Below are 11373 nucleotides of genomic sequence, written 5' to 3' on the forward strand. Positions count from 1 at the left end.
TTTTTGCAGGCTGCTGGTTCGTAGTTCCCATTGTTTTTGGTGTCTGCCCCCAGTGGCTAATGTTGGTTCAGTGGGTTGTGTAGGCTTCCTGGTGGAGGGGAGTAGTGGCTGTGTTCTGGTGGATGAGGCTGGATCTTGTCTTTCTTGTGGGCAGGACAGTATCTGGTGGTGTTCTTTGGGTTTTCTGTAAACTTATTATGATTTTAGGCAGCCTCTCTGCTAATGGGTGGTGTTGTGTTCCTGTCTTGCTAGTTGTTTGGCATAGGGTGTGCAGCACTGTAGCTTCCTGGTTACTGAGTGGAGCTGGGTCTTAGCATTGAGATGGAGATCTCTGGGAGAGCTTTCGCTGTTTTATATTATGTGGATCTGGGAAGTCTCTGGTGGACTAATGTCCTGAATTCGGCTCTCCCACCTCAGAGACAAAGGCCTGACACCTGGAAGGAGCACCAAGACCCTGTCAGCCACACACCTCAGAAGAAAAGGGAGAAAAAAGAAAGAAAGAAAGAAAAAAGTAAGGTAAATAAAATATAGTTATTAAAACAAAAAATCATTATTAAAAATAAAACATATTAAAAAGTAGCAAAAAACAGAAAGAAGAGAGCAACCAAACCAAAAAACAAGTCCAGCAATGATAACAAGCACTAAAAAATATCCTTAAAAAAAAAAAAAGCAGACAGAACCCTAGGACAAATGATAAAAGCAAAGCTATACAGACAAAATCCCACAAAGAAGCATACACATACATAGTCACAAAAAGAGAAAAAGGAAAAAATATATACAATGTTGCTCCCAAAGTCCACCGCCTCAATTTTGGGATGATTCATTGTCTATACAGGTATTCCACAGATGCAGGGTATAAGTTGATTGTGGAGATTTAATCCACTGCTTCTTAGGCTGCTGGGAGAGATTTCCGTTTCTCTTCTTTGTTCGAACATCTCCTGGGGTTCAGCTTTGGATGTGGCCCCGTCACTGCATGTAGGTCGCCTGAGGGCATCTGTTCCTCGCTCAGACAGGACGGGCTTAAAGTTGCAGCTGATTAAGGGGCTCTGGCTCACTCAGGCCGGGGAGAGGGAGGGGTATGGAATGCGGGGCAATCCCGCTGTGGCAGAGGCCAGCATTACATTGCAACAGCCTGAGGCATGCCATGTGTTCTCCCAGGAAAGTTGTCCCTGGATCACAGGACCCTATTTGTGGCAGGCTGCACAGGCTCCCGGGAGGGGAGGTGTGGATAGTGACCTGTGTTTGCACATAGGCTTTTTGGTGGCTGCAGCAGCAGTCTTAGCGTCTCATGCCCATCTCTGGTGTCCGCCCTGATAGCCGCAGCTCACGTCCATCTCTGAAGCTCGTTTAGGCGGTGCTCTGAATCCCCACTCCTCACGCACCACAAAACAATGGTCTCTTGCATCTTAGGCAGGTCCAGACATTTCCCCAGACTCCCTCCCGGCTAGCTGTGGCACACTAGCCCGCTTCAGGCTGTGTTCACGCTGCCAACCCCAGTCCCTTCCCTGGGGTCTGACCTCCGAAACCCGAGCCTCAGCTCCCAACCCCCAGCCGTCCTGGCCAGCAGGTAAGCAGACAAGCCTCTCAGGCTGTTGAGTGCTGGTTAGCGCCGATCCTCTGTGTGGGAATCTCTCCGCTTTGCCCTCTGCACCCCTGGTGCTGTGCTCTCCTCCGTGGCTCCGAAGCTTCCCCCCCGCCACCCCCCGTCTCTGCCAGTGAAGGGGCTTCCTAGTGTGTGGAAACTTTTCCTCCTTCACAGCTCCCTCCCAGTGGTGCAGGTCTCGTCCCTATTCTTTTGTCTCTGTTTTTTCTTTTTTCTTTTGCCCTACCCATGTAAATAGGGAGTTTCTTGCCTTTTGGGAAGTCTGAGGTCTTCTGCCAGCGTTCAGTAGGTGTTCTGTAGGAGTTGTTCCACATGTAGATGTATATCTGATTTATTTGTGGGGAGGAAGGTGATCTCCACGTCTTACTCTTCTGCCATCTTGAAGGTCTCCCCAAAACTGTCACTGTTTGCCAATGACATAGAGAACCCTAAAATCTCCACGCAAAAAATACTAGAATAATAAATGAATTCAGCAAGGTTGCAAAATACAAGATTAGCATACAGAAATCTGTTGTGTTTCTATATACTAGTAATGAAATATCAGTAAGAGAAAGGAAAAAAAATCCATTTAAAATTGCATCCAGGGACTTCCCTGGTGGCACAGTTGTTAAGAATCTTCCTGCCAATGCAGGGGACAGAGGTTCGATCCCTGGTCCAGGAAGATCCCACATGCCATGGAGCAACTAAGCCTGTGTACAACAACTACTGAGCCTGTGCTCTAGAGCCCGCGAGCCACAACTACTGAGCCCACATGCCACAACTGCTGAAGCCTGCAAGCCTAGAGCCCGTGCTCCACAACAAGAGACGCCACCACAATGAGAAGCCCATGTACTGCAATGAAGAGTAGCCCCCACTCGAAGCAACTAGAGAAAGCCCGCGCACAGCAACAAAGACCCAATGCTGCCAAAAATAAAAAAATAAAACTGCATCCAAAAAAAAAACCACTTAGGAATAAACATAAACCAAGGAGGTGAAAAACCTATACTCCAAAAACTATAAAACACTGATGAAGGAAACTGAAGATGAGTCAAAGAAATGGAAACATATACCATGGCTTTGGATTAGAGGAATTAATATTGTTAAAATGGCCATACTAACCAAGGCAATATACAGATTTAATGCAATTTCTGTCAAAATACCCATGACATTTTTCATAGAACTAGGATAATCGTAAAATTTACATGGAGGTGTTGAGAGCTCAAGATGGTGGAGTAGAAGGATGTGAGCACACCCCCTTCTTAGGAAAACACCAAAATCACAACTAACTGCTGAACAACCATCGCCAAAAAATGATGGAACATACCAAAAAAGATACCCCACATCCAAAGACAAAAAAGAAGCCACAATGAGATGGTAGGATGGGCGTAATTGTGATAAAATCATATCCCATACCCACTGGTGAGTGACCCAGAAACTGGAAAACAATTATACCACAGAAGTTATCCCACAGGAGTGAAAGTTTTGAGCCCCACATCAGGCTTCCCAGGCTGGGGGTCCAGCAACAGGAGGAGGAGTCCCCAGAGAATCTGGCTTTGAAGGCCAGCAGGGTTTGATTGCAGGACTTCCACACACTGGGGGGAAAAGAAATTCCATTCATGGAGGATGCACACAAAGTCTTGTGTGTACCAGGAACCAGGGAAAAAAAGCAGTGAACCCAAACCTACCTGCAAGTATTGGAGGGTCTCCTGCAGAGGTGGGGTCAGCTGGGCCTCACTTCAGGTACAAAGAACACTGGCAGCAGCAGTTCTGGGAAGTCCCCACTGGCATGAACCCTCCTAGAGGCCACCATTAGCCCCACCAAACAGCCTGTAGTCTCCAGTAATGCATTGCCTAAGGCCAAACAACAAACGGCAGGAACAGAGCCCCACCCATCAGCAGACAAGTGGCTTAAACTCTCCCTGAGCATGGCCTGCCCACCAGAGGGACAAGACCCAGATCCACCCACCACTGACCAGGAACTAGCCCCTCCCATCAGGAAACCTGCACAATCCTCTTAGACAGCCTCATCTACCAGAGGGCAGAGAGCAGAAAAAAGAACTACAATCCTGCAACCTGTGGAACAGAAAATGCAATCACAGAAAGTTAGTCAAAATGAGATGGCAGGGACTTCCCTGGTGGCACAGTGGTTAAGAATACACCTGCCAATGCAGGGGACACAGGTTCAATCCCTGGTCTGGGAAGATCCCACATGCTGCAAAGCAACTAAGCCCATACACCACAACTACTGAGTCTGCACTCTAGAGCCTGTGAGCCACAACTACTGAGCCCACGTGCCGCAAGTACTGAAGTCTGCGTGCCTAGAGCCTGTGCTCCACAACAAGAGAAGCCGCCACAATGAGAAGCCTGCACACTACAACGAAGAGTAACCCTCACTTTCCACAACTAGATAAAGCCCATGCACAGCAACAAAGACCCAACACAGCCAAAAATAAATAAATAAATAATTTTTAAAAAAATAAGGTGGCAGAGGAATTTGTCCCAGATGAAGGAACAAGATGAAACCCCAGAAAACAACTAGGTGAAGTGGAGATAGCCAATCTACCAGAAAAAGAATTCAGAATAATAATAGTTAAGATGATCCAAGATCTCAGAAAAAGAATGGAGGCAAGGATCAGGAAATGCAAGTGATGTTTAACAAAGACCTAGAAGAACTAAAGAACAAACAGACAGAGATGAACAATACAATAACTGAAATGAATACACTAGAAGGAATCAATAGCAGAATACCTGAGGCAGAAGAATAGATAAGTGACCTGGAAGACAGAATGGTGGAAATCACTGCCACAGATCAGAATAAAGAAAAAAGAGCGAAAAAAATGAAGACAGTGTAAGAGACCTCTGGGACAATATTAAATGCACTAACATTCGCATTATAGGGGTCCCAAAAGGAGAAGAGAGAGAGAAAGGACCTGAAAAAATATTTGAAGAGATAATAGCTGAAAACTACCCTAACATGGGAAAGGGAACAGTCACCGAAGTCCAGGAAGTGCAGAGAGTCCCAGACAGGATAAACCCAAGGAGGAACATGCTGAGACACATAGTAATCAAACTGACAAAAATTAAAGACAAAGAAAAAATATTAAAAGCAACAAGGGAAAAACGAAAAATAACATACAGAGGAACACTGGTAAGGTTATCAGCTGATTACTCAGCAAAACCTCTCCAGGCCAGAAGGGAGTGGCATGATATATTTAAAGTGATGAAAGGATAGAACCCACAACAAAGAATACTCTACCCAGCAAAGCTCTCATTCAGATGTGATGGAGAAATCAAAAGCTTCACAGACAAGCAAAAGCTAAGAGAGTTCAGCACCACTAGACCAGCTTTGCAACAAATGCTAAAGGAACTTCTCTAGGTGAAAGACACCAGCAACTTAAAACAACCTTGTACATATATAGACTGCTATATCAAAACTTCATGGGAACTGTAAAACAAAAGTCTACAATAGATACACACACAAAGAAAGAGAAAGCAACCCGAACACAACACTAAAGCTGGACATCAAACCACAAGAGAAGAGAACAAAAGAGGAGGGGAAGAAAAAGACCTACAAAAACAAACCCAAAACAATTAAGAAAATGACAATAGGGACATACATATCAATAATTACCTTAAACGTAAATGGATTAAATGCTCCAACCAAAAGACATAGACTGGCTGAATGGTTACAAAAACAAGACGTGTACATATGCTGTCTAAAGAGACCCACTTCAGACCTAGGGACACATACAGACTAAAAGTGAGGGGATGGAAAAAGGTATTCCATGCAAATGGAAATCAATAGAAACCTTGGCTGAATGGTTACAGAAACAAGACGTGTACATATGCTGTCTAAAGAGACCCACTTCAGACCTAGGGACACATACAGACTAAAAGTGAGGGGATGGAAAAAGGTATTCCATGCAAATGGAAATCAATAGAAACCTGAAGTTTCAATATTCATATCAGACAAAATAGACTTTAAAATAAAGACTGTAATAAACGAGACAAAGAAGGACACTACATAATGATCAAGGGGTCAATCCACAAAGAAGATATAACAATTGTGAGTATATATGCAACCAACATAAGAGCACCTCAATATATAGGGCAAATACTAATGGCCATAAAGGAAGTTGACAGTAACACAATAATGGTGGGTGACTTTAACACCCCTCTTTCATCAGTGGACAGATCTTCCAGATAGAAAATCAATAAGGAAACACAGGCCTTAAATGACACATTAGACCTGATGGATTTAATTGATATTTATAGAGCATTCCATCAAAAGTAGCAGAATACACATTCTTCTCATGTGCACATGGAACATTCTCCAGGATTGACTACATGCTGGGCCACAAAGCGAGCCTCAATAAATTTAAGAAAATTGAAATCATATCAAGCATCTTTTCCGACCACAACACTATGACATTAGAAATCAACTGCAAGTAAAAAACACAAACACATGGAGACTAAACAATATGCTACTAAACAACCAATGAATGGATCACTGAAGAAATAAAAAATACCTAGAGACAAATGAAAACAAAAGCACAGTGAGCAAAAACCTATGGGACGCAGCAAAAGCAGTTCTAAGAGGCAGGTTTATAACAGTACAATCTTACCTCAGGAAACAATAAAAATCTCAAGTAAACAACCTAGCCTTACACCTAAAGCAACTAGAGAAAGAAGAACAAACAAAACCTAAAGTCAGTAGAAGGAAAGAAATCATGAAGATCAGAGAAGAAATAAATGAAATAGAGATGAAGAAAAGATAGCAAAGATCAGTGAAACTAAAAGCTGGTTCTTTGAAAAGATAGACAAAATTGATAAAACTTAAGCCAAATTCATCAAGAAGAAAAGGGAGAGTACTTAAGTCAATAAATTAGAAATGAAAAAGGAGAAGTTACAACTGACACCACAGAAATACAAGGGATCATAAGAAATTACTTCAAGCAACTATATTTCAATAAAATGGACAACCTGAAAGAAATGGGCAAATTCTTGTAAAGGTACAATCTCCCAAGACTGAACCAGGAAGAAATAGAAAATATGAACAGACCAATCACAAGTACTGAAATTGAAACTGTGATTTTTCTTTATTTTTTGCTGTCAATAGGAGCTTTTATTTTTTTATTTTTAAAAAATGTTTATTTATTTTCTTATTAGTCATCCATTTTATACACATCAGTGCATACATGTCAATCCCAATCTCCCAATTCATCACACCCCCTGCCGCTTTCCCCCCTTGGTGTCCATATGATTGTTCTCTACTTCTGTGTCTCAATTTCTGCTCTGCAAACCAGTTCATTGGTACCATTTTCTAGGTTCCACATATATGCATTAATATATGATACATGTTTTTCTCTTTCTGACTTACTTCACTCTGTATGACTGTCTCTAGATGTCTCTAAGGAGACAAAACCCTGTACTCTGAAAACTATAAGTAAAGAAATGAAATTAGAACACTCTCTAACACCATACACAAAAATAAACTCCAAATGGATTGAAGACCTAAGTGTAAGACCAGACAATATAAAACTCTTAGAGGAAACCATAGGCAGAACACTCTCTGACATAAATTGCAGCAATATCTTTTTCCATCCATCTTCCAGAGTAATGGAAATAAAAACAATAATAAACAAATGGAACCTAATTAAACTCAAAAGCTTTTGCACAGCAAAGGAAACCATAAACAAGTCTCTACTTCTGTGTCTCAATTTCTGCTCTGCAAACCAGTTCATTGGTACCATTTTCTAGGTTCCACATATATGCATTAATATATGATACATGTTTTTCTCTTTCTGACTTACTTCACTCTGTATGACTGTCTCTAGATGTCTCTAAGGAGACAAAACCCTGTACTCTGAAAACTATAAGATGCTGATGAAAGAAAACGAAGACTACACAAGCAGATGGAAAGATATATCATGCTCTTGGATTGGAAGAATCAGTATTGTCAAAATAACTGTACTATCCAAGGCAATCTACAGATTCAATGAAATCCCTATCAAATTATCAATGGCATTTTTCAGGTTAGTCTCCAAAATTTACAAACAGCTCATGCAGCTTAATATAAAAACAAACAACCCAATCAAAAAATGATCAGAAGACCTAAATAGACATTTCTCCAAAGAAGACATACAGATGGCCAAGAGGCACATGAAAAGATGTTCAGCATTGCTAATTTAAACAACTGCAAATCAAAACTACAATGAGAAATCACCCCACACCAGTCAGAATTGCTAGCACAAAACAATATGGTACTGGCACAAAAATAGAAATATAGATCAATGAAACAGGATAGAAAGCCCAGAAAGAAACCCACAGACCTATGGTCAATTAATCTACAACAAAGGAGGTAAGACGAAGCAATGGAGGAAAGACAGTCTCAGTAAATGGTGCTGGCAAAACTGGACAGCTACAAGTAAAAAAATGAAATTAGAACACTCTCTAACACCATACACAAAAATAAACTCCAAATGGATTGAAGACCTAAGTGTAAGACCAGACAATATAAAACTCTTAGAGGAAACCATAGGCAGAACACTCTCTGACATAAATTGCAGCAATATCTTTTTCCATCCATCTTCCAGAGTAATGGAAATAAAAACAATAATAAACAAATGGAACCTAATTAAACTCAAAAGCTTTTGCACAGCAAAGGAAACCATAAACAAGGCAAAAGGACAACCTGCAGAATGGGAGAAAATATTTGCAAACAACGTGACCTACAAGAGGTTAGTCTCCAAAATTTACAAACAGCTCATGCAGCTTAATATAAAAACAAACAACCCAATCAAAAAATGATCAGAAGACCTAAATAGACATTTCTCCAAAGAAGACATACAGATGGCCAAGAGGCACATGAAAAGATGTTCAGCATTGCTAATTTAAACAACTGCAAATCAAAACTACAATGAGAAATCACCCCACACCAGTCAGAATTGCTAGCATCAAAAAATCCAGAAACAATAAATGCTGGGGAGCACTGGAGAGAGGGAACCCTGTTGGTGGGAATGTAAATTGGTATAGCCACTGTGGAGAACAGTATGGAGGTTCCATAAAAAACTAAAAATGGAGTTATCATATGATCCTGCAATCCCACTCCTGGGAGAAAATCCCACTCCTGTCTGGAGAAAAGCATGGTCCAAAATGATACATGCACCCCAATGTTCATTGCAGCACTGTTTATAATAGCCAAGACATGGAAACAACCTAAATGTCCATCAACAGATGAATGAATAAAGAAGATGTGGTACATATATAAATGGAATATTACTCAGCCATTAAAAAGAATGAAATAATGCCATTTGCAGCAACATGGATGAACCTAGAGATTGTCATAATGAGTGAAGTAGGTCAGACAGAGAGACAAATATCATATGATATCACTTATATGTGGAATCTAAAAAAAATGATACAAATGAACTTATTTACAAAACAGAAACGGACCCTCAGAGTTAGAGAAGGAACTTATGGTTAACAGAGTGAGGTGGTGGGAGGGATAGTTAGGGAGTTTGGGATTGATTGATTGTTAAAATGGATAACCAGGCTTCCCTGGTGGTGCAGTAGTTAAGAATCCACCTGCCAATGTGGATTGGGGACACAGGTTTGAGCCCTCGTCCAGGAAGATCCTACATGCCACGGAGCAACTAAGCCCATGCACCACAACTACTGAGCCTGTGCTCTAGAGCCCGCGAGTCACAACTACTGAAGCCCGCATGCCTAGACCCCATGCTCCGCAACAAGAGAAGCCACTGCAATGAGAAGCCCTTGCACTGCAATGAAGAGTAGCCCCCGCTCGCCACAACTAGAGAAAGCCCGTGCACAGTAACAAAGACACAACTCAGCCAAATAAATTTTAAAAAAATAAATGGATAACAAACCGGGACCTACTGTACAGCACAGGGAACTCTGCTCAATATTATGTTACTACCTAATGGGAAAAGAATTTGAGAAAGAATAGATACATGTATACGTATAACTGATTCACTTTGCTGTACACCTGGAACTAACACAACATTGTTAATAAACTATACTCCAATATAAAATAAAAAGTTAAAATAAAATAAAATTTATATGGAACCACAAAACTCCCTGAATTCCCAAAGCAATCCTGAGAAAAAGAAGAAAGCTGGAGACATAACACTTCCAGACTTCAGATAATACTATACAGTAATCAAAACAGCATGGTCTTGGCACAAAAACAGACATATGGACCAATGGAACAGAATAAAGAGTCCAGAAATAAACCCACACACCTACAGTCAATTAATTTACAACAAAGGAGGCAAGAATATACATGAAGAAAAGACAGTCTCTTCAGCAAGTGGTTTTGGGAAAACTGGACAGCCACATATAAAACAATGACATTAGAACATTCCTTCACACCATATACAAAAACTCAAAGTGGTTTAAAGACCTAAATGTAAAACTTGAAACCATAAATCTCCTGGAAGAGAAGATTTGCAGAACACACTTAGATAAAATCCTAACAATATTTTCTTGGATCATTCTCCTAAAGCAAAAGAAATAAAAGCAAAAAAGCCCCCAACTGGGACCTGCTTAAACTTAAAACCTTTCACAAAACAAAAGAAACCATCAACAAAACAAAAAGACAACCTACAGAATGGGAGAAAATTTTGCAAATGGTATGAAGAATAGGGGTAATAATCAAAATATGTAATCAGCACATACAGCTCAATATCAAAAAAACAAACAATTCAATTTAAAAATGGGCAGAAGACCTGAATAGACATTTTTCCAAAGAAGACATACACGTGGCTAACTGGCACATGAAAAGATGTTCAGCATTGCTAGTCACTAGAGAAATACAAATCAAAGCTATGAGATATTACCTCACAACTGTCAGAATAACTACCATCAAAAAGTCTACAAGTAACAAACATTGACAAGGATGTGGAGAAAAGGGAACACTCATACACTGTTGATGGGAATGTAAATTGGTGCAGCAAATGTGGAAAACAGTATGGAGCTTCCTCAAGAAACTAAAAATAGAACTATTATATGATCCAGCAATTCCACTGCTGGGTATATATCCAAAGAAAATGAAAACACAAATCAAAAATATGTACTACCCCCAATGTTTATAGCAGCATTATTTACAATTTCCAAGATATTGAAACAACCTAAGTATCCATCAACAGATGAATGGATAAAGAAGATGCGGTATGTATATATACAATGGAGTATTACTCAGCTGTAAAAAAGAATGAAATTCTGCCATTTGCAACAATGTGAATGAACCTAGAGAGTATTATGCTTAGTGAAAAAGTCAGACAAAGACAAATATTCTATGTTATCACTTACATGTGGAATCTAAAAGCTAAAACAAATGAATGTATATAATAAAACAGAAACAGACCTACAGATATAGAGAGCAAGCTAGTGGTTACCAGTGGAGAATGGGAAAAGGGGAGGGACAAGATAAGAATAAGGGATTAAGAGACACAAACTACTATGAATAAAATAGATAGATAAGCAACAAGGATATATTGTACAGCACAGTGAAATATAGTCATTGTTTCGTAATAACATTAAATGGAGTATAATCTTTAAAAATAATGAAAATAGGAGGATCGAGGCAAGATGGCGGAAGAGTAAGACGCGGAGAACACCTTCCTCCTCACAGACACATCAGAAATACAGCTACACGTGGAACTTCTCCTATAGAACACCCACCGAACGCTGGCAGAAGACCTCAGACCTCACAAAAGGCAAGAAACTCCCCACGTACCTGGGTAGGGCAAAAGAAAAAAGAATAAACA

General features: G+C 40.4%; 1 protein-coding gene across 1 annotated transcript in view; it reads left to right on the plus strand.

Moving 5' to 3' along the window:
• The first annotated feature begins 443 nt into the window (after positions 1-443).
• C16H11orf65 (chromosome 16 C11orf65 homolog) overlaps positions 444-11373 on the plus strand; it is a 121027-nt gene continuing 110097 nt past the window's right edge. The window contains exon 1 of the mRNA XM_024117383.2: positions 444-516. The gene's annotated coding sequence lies outside the window, so the exon portion shown is untranslated. The remainder of the gene's footprint in view (positions 517-11373) is intronic.

This window comes from Physeter macrocephalus, chromosome 16 (genome assembly GCF_002837175.3).
Source record: "Physeter macrocephalus isolate SW-GA chromosome 16, ASM283717v5, whole genome shotgun sequence".
NCBI lineage: Eukaryota > Metazoa > Chordata > Mammalia > Artiodactyla > Physeteridae > Physeter > Physeter macrocephalus.